Here is a 10,343-nt window from a genome sequence, read left to right as displayed (position 1 = left end):
CTGTTTGGCTTAGTTTTTCGGATCTTTGTTGTGGAGGGACGGCGTGGTGCTTCTGCCTAGAGTGCCGTTTTGCCGGAACTTGAATATCAATTTTTTTAAATGTTTTTTTGTTTTAGTTAGTGACATATTAGGAAGAATTGATATTTTTGCTTTATTCCTTTGTGTTCATGTAAATCAGTGATTTGCAATACCTGAGTGCCCAGTACAGTTCAGTTTCAGATAGTAGTTTTTAAAGACCCAAAAATCAAAGAGAAAAATGAATCAGTTTTTTTTAATCCACCTCAAAACTTGAAAACCAAACCAAACTGATTGCCACTGAGTCAATTCTGACTCGTAGCAACCCTACAGGACAGAGTCGAACTGCCCCATATGGTTTCTATGGCTGTAATCTTTACGGAAGCAGACTGCCCCATATTTCTCTCACAGAATGGCTGGTGGTTTCGAACCACCAAACTTTCAGTTATGCCTAGTAATATCACTTTTAAAAATATTCCACTGCAAATAGGAACTGATGACAGTTTGTGTTTTAAATTAACAGTCTTAGTGTGTGTATATGTATGTAAAGGCTAGAGTGGGGGGGTTACTTTAAGGACAGATAGATAATTTGTGATTTGCCATTAGCACAGCAATATCAGTGCCAAGAACTAATAAGATCACCATGCAACAGTGTAGGATACAGAAATGAACTTAAGAATTGGGGCCAGAGAACCAGAATAATGATATCAGGAGATGATTCCGGAATAATGTGGTGGTTAGGGACTACTGTAGTCATAATAACAAAAACTTCCATCAATGCTCCAGACAGGAAAGATTACATATCCTACTTACACCTTGATGGGGAAATAAAACAATCCTGCCAACAAAGACCCCTCTGTGGCACAGTGGTTAAGTGTTTGGTTGCTAACCAAAAGGTCGACAGTTTGAATTTACCAGCCGCTCTTTGGAAACCCTATGGGGCAGTTCTACTCTGTCCTATAAGGTTGCTATGAGTCGGAATCGACTCGACGGCAATGGGTTTGGTTTTTTTGGTACCAGTGGAGAAGAGAGAACACAATTTAATTTTGAGTAAGCATTATCATACTTACATGCATGTAAGGTAGCACAACAATCCGGACAGATTTACAAAGTCTGGACAAAATTTCACACACAAAAAATTATACAGTAAAGTAAAATAAAGAATAATGAAAACTTATTTTTTTGAGAGGTCACTGAATGGCATAAATGGTTTGCACTCAACTACTAACCTAAAGGTTGGTGGTTCAAACACACCCAGCAGTGCCATGGAAGAAAGGCCTGGTAACATGCTTCTGTAAAGATTACAGCCAAAAAAAACCCTGTGGAATAACATTTCTACTCTGTAACACATGGGGTCGCCATGAGTTGGAATTGACTTGATGGTGATGTGTTTGGTTTTGGTTTTGGTTTTTTATTTACTTGAGAGACGGATAGATGCACCTTATGATTGTCTTTTGTATACCTCCTGAGAGAATTAATTTCAGAGGTGTGTGCTTATAATTCCAAGGTTCAAAAGGCCTTCGACATTGAATTTTAAAATAGAAATGGCTGGACTCTTTTGGGCCTATTGTGTTTTCAAGGAGACATCCAAATGAGGGTCATTTTACCCTTACAACCTATATTACTATTTGCAATTTTTGTTATTATTTGAGTGAGTATATTCATATGTGTTTGCAATTTTTATAGTTGCTCTGTTAAACTATGTAGTTCTTGTGAGGATGTAGTTCTTCTCAACCAATATTTGTTCATACTGCTCAGAAGATCTGATTCCTGTGTTCCCTTTCCGGCATTCATTCACAAGCATATATCAAAGGGATGAGACTGGAGGCAGGGGAACCTATGAAAATGTTTGATTGGTTGTAAGAAAACAAATTTTCCCAAATCATCAACACAGTCTGCCCTGGCTGTGGTCTTCAAGCCATATTTGCTCAACAGGAGAATATGATACAAGCAGAAGGCAGTCTATTCTTGCTAGAATCTCTCAAGACAAGTATCACGAACTAGCAAAGCCCTAAACAAATGTACGGTGTTGATTGTGAAAGTAACATTCCAGTCATTAGAGTGAGTCAGCCCTGAACTCTGATGGGAAAAAAAAGGCTGAACTATCAGAATTTTTTTTGAAATGGCAAAGGGATATTCCAGGTAGTTTGTGAACTGGCTTATATCAGTAAGTTTGTTTTGGCCCACAAAGCTTCAAATCTCAGTTTCTTTGTCTTTGAAAGAGAGGAAGAATAGACGGTGAGAGAGAGACACCTGTCCAAGGCTCTCTTTTTTCCCATTTAGTGTTACAGAAGATCCTAGTTCCCTTTAAAAAAAAATTACTAAAAGTTTTAGAACAAGGGATACAGAGGCATAATATATCTGGATGTAAACAAGATACTTGACAGTTTGCCTCATGATCTCCTTGTGAAAAAAAAATGTGATCTGGGTAACAGCTTTTTTAGGAGTATCTGTAGGTTGTTGGGTAACTTTATCATAAAAGGTTGATTAATGGATAATTGTCAAACTGGAGGGAGGTATCCTGGTGAAGGGCTCTGACCCTGATAATCCTATTTAAATTTATCAGCACTTGGAAAGAAGACATAGAAGGAACACTAATTAAATTTGCTGGTTACACAAAATGTAAGATGCTAGGTAACAGAAATATGATTCAAAAGCTTCTGGGCAGGCCATAACGGTGGGCTGAAACTAACAAGATAAAATTCAGTAGAGATATGTTATTGTTGGAATCCGTGGGTTGTGCAAATGGTTAAAGTACTTGGCTGCTAACAAAAAGGTTGGAAATTTGAGTCCACCCAGAGGTGCCTTGGAAGAAAGGCCTGGTGATTTACTTCCAAAAAAAAATCAGCTGTTGGAAACCTGATGGAGCACAGTTCTACTCTGACACACACGGGGTCACCATCAGTCAGAATCCACTTGTTGGCAACTGGTAAATAAGTGGTCAAAGGGCATGGATGTTAGGGAATATGTCTCCTAACAACTCTGTCGATGTTTTTCTACTTTTTAAGTCACCTGGTTCTCCATGACTGATAAAATCTGGTCTGTTTCCTTTGGCACCTTGGTTTCTTTCTTCTCAGGCTGGTTGATCCATTTGAAGATGCAAACAGCTGTGTTTATTTCTACTATGAATGTCCCCTGTTGTTGGAACTTTAGCATACACACATTCACACACAGGGTATAAGTAGGCTTTAAATACCTTTTTCTGATTAAAACATTTTATCTGCTATGCAGGGTGGAAGGTTCTTCTCTGAGCCTTCAAACCACAGACAATAAGCTTTGTGGGGGTCCTAGTTTCTCCTAGGGGTCTTGGAGAAGCACAAAGAGACAATTAATCCCCAATAACACTTTTGTGTATATAAATACTCATAACCATCCCTAAGCGATTTTTATATACCTGAGGAAATTAGACTCAGTGATAGCTAAAAGATTTGAAGGGAAAAAAAAGTACTTAGGAAAGTGGTGGAATCACCTTCATTGCTAGATTTAATTACTGGAAGACATTCCAAAACCTAATCTCTACTGCTTAGAATTCCAGGTTTCGGTTAATTGACCCTGGAGGCAGTTCCAGCACTAATTCTTTGGTGTTATATTGCATATACCAAGGGAGTAAATCACTTTTATATGGATGTGGATGGAACATAAAGCAATAAAAATGCTAATGCTTGGGAGACAAATCTAGAGTTTTCTAGTGGTCAGGTTGGTTTTGGACCTAAGTGAGAGCTGCTCAACCATGATGCGCCAATCAAACATTTCCAACTGCCAGTTGCCTGGTTCCATAGTGAAGCTGGTTCTGGTGAATATTTTATTTACTTCTTTTCAGTAGAAGCAGTTATATTACAGGTCAGGAAGGACCACCAAATGAGACTCTTTCTTTCTCCCACCTTTATCCACAACTGTTTCATACATAGGGAATTTTCCTGTTTAAAAAATATCCAAGGAAAGAGATTTCCAATGCTTCTCTCAGTATTTTTCTTTCAATAGACGAAGTACTTTGGAGGTTATTTCTTTTTATTTTATTTTTTTTATTGTACTTTAGATGAAGGTTTACAGAACAAACTAGTTTCTCATTAAACAATTAATACACATATTGTTTTGTGACACTGGTTGCCAACCCACGACATGTCAACATTCCCCTCTTCTTGACCTTGGGTTCCTCATTACCAGCTGTCCTGTCCTCTCCTGCCTTCTTGTCTTTGTCCCTGGGCTGGTATGCCCATTTAGTCTCATTTTGTTTTATGGAACTGTCTAATCTTTGGCTGAAGGGTGAACCTCAGGAGTGACTTCAGTACTGAACTATAACGGTGTCTGGGGGCCATACTCTTGGGGTTTCTCCAGTCTCTGTCAGGCCAGTAAGTCTGGTCTTTCTTGTGAGTTAGAATTTTGTTCTACATTTTTCTCCAGCTCTGTCCGGGACCCTCTTTTGTGATCCCTGTCAGAGCAGTCGGTGGTGGTATCCAGGCACCATCTAGCTGTGCTGGACTCAGTCTGGTGGAGGCTGTGATAGCCGAAGTCCATTGGTCCTTTGGACTAATCTTTCCCTTGTGTCTTTGGTTTTCCTCACTCTCCCTTGCTGCTTTGGAGGTTATTTCTCACATCAAACCCTAACTCTATGCTGCAGTTTAAATCTATTTTATCATATTTCTTTCTCAATAGTGAAGAACAGTCTCCTATTCATAGATTCACAGAACTTTTTAGAGTTGGAGGATAAATCATGGAATCCAACACCTCTGTTATATTAATGAGGTAACTAAGGCCCAAAAAGGTAACTTAGGGCATTGCCGTAAGTCACCCAGCTGTAAATATTGAAAAGATTAACATTAGAACCATTAGCTTTGTCTTTTCTCTCCCTAAGCTGTCTCACCATAGAATCTCCTTTGACCTCGTGGCTTTGCCCTTCAATTCACCATGTGGGCGTTAGCATACCATTCTGCGCAAACCTAGCCATTTCATCCACGACCAATTAATTTAAATAGATGAAAATACAAATATTTCATAGACTACTTAACTGGATGATTCAGGTGACCTTGGATGTGGAACTCCTGAAACTTGATGAAAAACTGGAGTGGCAGCAGAAAAAGAAAATGAATCTCTTTGAGTTGCATTTAACTTATTTCCTTCTTTGTGTTTTTCAGGGATAACCCTGTTTGATCTCTCACATTTACAAAAGAAGTCCTAGTAAGATAAAACAGAAAGATCTGTGTCAAAAACTTCTTGGCTTTGACACATCTGACAGAGTTCCCCTTTGAAAGGCTCCAGGGCCCTGGATAGCTTGGGAATGAAAGGCCTCTGATAGTGACTACGGCAAATTTTGGTGATATGAATCAGAGCAAATTCAAATAAATTGTTGGCATTGTCTGCTTCAATTTTCCTCATTGGAGGGCGATGATTAGAGCAATGCTGTTATTAACTGCATCCTCCTAAATATGCCAGCACCAGACTGGGACTGTTAAAAGTGGGCTCAATCTCTGGAGATGATGCTAATGGAGAAACACTGTAGATTCTGGAGGAGGAAGACAGGTAACTTCCCTCTCTCCAAAAATAAATAAATAAATAAATAAATAACACATTTGTGCATCTTTACTCTCTCATTTCACAGTAAGAAGTTGTCCTCCTCCTGGCCCAAACTTACAACCTCACTTAGCTTTTCAGTCCTACCACTTCTCTCTTGAGCTGGAATCTTGTTCTATCAATACCTCTGTTCTTTTGCATGTTCAATGCCTTCTTCTCACCTCAAACTTTTCACGTGTTCCCACGTAAAAATGGAAAAGTCTCCTCAATCCTGATATCGCCTAGCTTGTCTAACTTAATTCCCTCTTTTTTGCAGCAAATTGCTTGAAGGTGTAATCTACGCTGCTTTCTGCTTCCTCTTGGCCTATTTACTCATTAGCCCTAATGTTCCCAAATTTTGCTGCACATTAGGATCACCTGTGGATCTTAAAAAAAAAAAAAAAAAAAAACTGATGTCTTAATCTTACTCCCAGACATCCTGATTTATTTGGCATGGGGGTATGACATGGGTGTCACAATTTTTAAAAAAATTTTTTTTATTGTACTTTAGGCGAAGGTTTACAGAACAAATAGTTTCTCATTAAAGAATTAATATACATATTGTTTTGTGATATTTGTTGCCAACCCCACGACATGTCAATACTCTCCCTTCTCGATCTTGGAGGACCTTTTCTCTTTTCTGGTGAAAATATACATAGCCAAACACACACCATTTCAAAAATTTCTACATGTACAATTCAGTAACATCGATTACTTTCTTCCAGTTGTGCTGCTATTCTCACTATCCTTTTCCAAATTACCCCATCACCATTATCTTCAACTCACTGCCCCCTAGGTTTCCCATCAAACCTTTTGAGTTGCTGTTGTCAATTTGATCTCACATAAACAATTTTTTTTGTACTTTAGATGAAGGTTTACAGAACAGAATAGTTTCTCATTAAACAGTTAGTACACATATTGCCCTAAGACAATGGTTAACAACCCCACGACATGTCAACACTGTCCTTTCTCAACTTGGGTTCCTATCACCAGCTTTCCTGTCCCCTCCTGCCTTCCAGTCCTTATCCCTGGACTGCTGTGCTTCATCAGTCCCTCTTTGTTTTATGGGGCTGTCCAATCCCCGGCTGAATGGTGAACCTCGGGAGTGACTTCACCACTGAGCTAAAAGGGTGTCCGGGGGCCATACTCTTGGGGTTTCTCCAGTCTGTCAGGCCAGTAAATCTGGTCTTTTTTTGTGTGTTAGAGTTTTGTTCTACATCCTTCTCCAGCTCTGTCCAGGACCCTCTGTTGTGATCCTGGTCAGAGCAGTGAGTGGGGGTAGCCAGGCACCATCTGGCTGTACTGGACTCAGTCTGGTGGAGGCCTTGGTAGCCGTGGTCCATTAGTCCTTTGGACTAATGTTTTCCTTGTATCCTGTTCTCTTCATTCTCCCTTGCTCCCAAAGGGGTGAGATCAGTGGAGTATCTTAGATGGCTGCTCAGAGGCTTTTAAGACCCCAGATGCTACTCACCAAGGTAGAATGCAGAACATTGTCTTTATAAACTGTGTTATGCCAATTGAGCTAGATGTTCCCCAAGAACATGGTCTCTGCAGCCCTCCGCCCACCAATTCAGTCCCTCTGGGAGTTTGGATGTGTCTATGGAGCTTCCCTGACCTTTCCTTGTACAAGTTGTACTGGCTTCCCCAGTATTGTGTACTGTCTTACCCTTCACCAAAGTTACCACTTATCTATTGCCTATTTAGTATTCCCCCCCCCATCCCTTGTAACCAACAAAGATTGTTACTTTTTGTGTGTAAACTTTTTCATGCACTTTTATAGTACAGGCCTTATACAATATTTGTCCTTTTGTGGGCATCACAATTTCTAAAAGGTCCCCAGGTGATTCTAATGTGCAACAAAATTTGAAAACCACTGCCTGAGCCCCTTAAAATCTATCGTCTACTCACACTGACTACAACTCTTTATTCTGAGGTTTAAGAAGCTGGTTAATCTAGGGTCAGGTGGAACTGAGATTAAACTCCTGCATTATTTCACTGCATCAAGAAAGTAACCCCTGAGCCTCAGTTTCCTCAATCTGTAAAGTGGGAACAACAAAGGTCCCCTCCTTTAGTTTGGTGAAGACTAAATGACATCATGTATGTGAAGCACTTAATGCTCAATAAATATTATCTATTATTATTACAAGTTATGTTCTACACCAAGAATCCAATGTTATTTTTTTTCTCATTCCTTCAAACTCTCTAAGCCTTCTCTTGTTATCATCTCTTCCTTGAAATTCTCTCCTCCTCTGGCTTCCATGACATTGCATGCTCCTGGTTCCTACTCACCTCTTTGACTTTTCCTTCTCTCCTTGCAGTAGCTCTCTACAGTCTCAGCCAGTGTTAAGGATTGTAAGTCTAACGCCTGGACAAATTCATCCTAGAGCATAGCACAGCGCTTAGCACCTAACAGCCAGTCAATAAACTTATGTTGAAGGTATGAATTCTATATTTCCAATGCTCACCTCTCCCCTCAATTTTCAGCCTCAATTTTGCAAAGGCCTGCTGAGCTAAATAAATATCTCTACCTGAATGTTCTCCCTATTTCTACACCTTCAGTTTTTTTCTGTGTTTCCTGTCTCTTTTAATAGTGCAAACACCTTTCAGTCACACAGATTTAAAAACATAGATGGATCTTTGACTCCTCCCACCCCCTTGCCTACATAGCCAATCACTTACAACATCAGGTCAATTCTAACTCCAGGTAATTTGTAGGAAATTACCTATTAACTAGTCTTGCAGCTTTTAGTCCCCTGGAAGCTCCTATTAAAGCAATTACCCCTCCAATCCCTCTTTTAAACCAATACTTGTAAAACTTTTTAAGAGGCCAGCAAAATGGTTTTAAATTGGCCACAACTGTCAATTTGCCCTCTAGGAGCAGATGCAGGCAAGAGAAGGATTTAGCAGATGTAATTTTGTTATACACACACACACACATCATTTTATATTATGAAACACTACAAGTTTCAGAATATCTGCGTGAAAAATGGTAAAGGGCAAAATTCAGTTTATTTAGTAGTTGGACAAAGATTTGGATGAAAGACATAGCAATATCTTCCAGGGACAAGAAGATGTATTACTTTTCATTGAAGTGTTTTTAGTGACACCATGGGAACTCCTGCCTGTGAATAGTTTTAGTCATTTTCAAGGAAAAAAATGGAAATAGTCAAATCATTGTTAAGCTACTGGTATATAATTGTGTGGTTGAACAAATTTGCTGGTATTTAGTTTTCCTGTACTGTTGAATGTAGGACCACTGTGTAGCACAATTCCAACAGGCACTTTCTCATTGAACTCTCTGTTGCTGCCTGGAGATGTGGCAATGTGGTGGCAACCCTGGGTGACAGATAGAATTGTACAGGGGAATATGCAGCAGCTTTAGGGTCAGCCAGAGCAGGGTTGCAATCTTGCCTATGTGAACTTAGGCAAATTTCTTAACTACTCTGAACATTTTATACCACCAAATATGTCAGCCTTCTGACATAATTTATACTACCCCATAAAACAATAAATTTGCTAACCAGCAAGTCCCTTTACCAAGGTCTTATATGTTCCAGACCTTGAAAGTCTTGCTACATATGTGCTCCAGCAGTCTCCTCTTTTCTAAGCCTGTGGTGCTGTGCACTTGAGTGCCTTCCATGAACAGGCCTGTTCATAGTCTACCACTCCTGACTCGTTAGACTGATGGAGAATTTAATGGGATAATATATTCAGATTAAAAGAGGATTATTTGGCTTCCTTGCTGTTGTAAGGAAATTTTATTAAAAATGTTTTCATTTGTAGAGCTGAACATTGATATGACAAATTATACACTAAAATTGAACTAATCCCCATAGTTTCAAGTCATTTAAAAACAAATCTGTAGAGTTTCCAGTTATGGACAAGAGGGAGTAAACACACTTCTCTCTATTACACCAGCTAAATATAGCTAAAATCTATGTAAATCATATATAAAACAAACATAAGAAAACTCTGCAGGGTGGAGAGAAGAAGGCAGACTGGCTAGGCACCTCAGGACCCAAGAAACAACATAGTAGTGGCTTCCCTGGGTTTAATTTTTGCTCATAGATCCCACAGTTGGACCTAAAGAAGCCAGCAACCCAGAAACACCAAAGGACAGAGACTGGTAAAAGCCCAACAAAAGCCTACTTTCTGTAGTTAAAGGACCAGAAATGGGACAACCTAGCAAGATAGAAAAATTTTAGACAATAATCACTCTACTCCAGCCAAACACCACAGAAAAACTTGGCCACACCCATACCCACACCAGCAAAGGCCAAGTGGGGAGCCTAAACTTCCACCTTTGCTAGGCTGTAATGAGGCCACCCTCCTCTTCCCTGTTGGTGTCAGAGGAGGCTGAGTGGAAAGCCACAACGTTCACCACCGTCTAGTGGTAGTGAGACTTCTGATTCCCTGTGGTGTAAGTGAAAGCCATATGAGGACAATAATAAAGTGCTCCTCTCATTCCTAGCCAGTGTCATGTCAGTAGAGGCTTGGAGAGGAGCCTGATCTCCCATCTCTTCCTAACAATAACAAGGCATCCTTCCCCTATAGAGTTTCAAAAAAGGAAAAGTGGAGAACCTGGAATCTCACCACCAACTGGCAGTAACAAGGTGGTGCTCCCCATTCTCCCACCAGCCGGGTATAAGAGGAGGTCTGCTAAACCAGAATATTGCAATGAAATCCAGAGTCTCATAGCATAATACCCAAGATGTCTCCGTTTCAACTGAAAATCACTCATTATAACAAGAACCAGGAAAATCTCAACTTGAATGAGAATA

This window comes from Trichechus manatus, unplaced genomic scaffold, assembly GCF_000243295.1.
Source record: "Trichechus manatus latirostris isolate Lorelei unplaced genomic scaffold, TriManLat1.0 scaffold00068, whole genome shotgun sequence".
Lineage (NCBI taxonomy): Eukaryota > Metazoa > Chordata > Mammalia > Sirenia > Trichechidae > Trichechus > Trichechus manatus.
The sequence above is the reverse complement of the archived record's forward strand: the minus strand, read 5'-3'. Positions refer to the sequence as shown.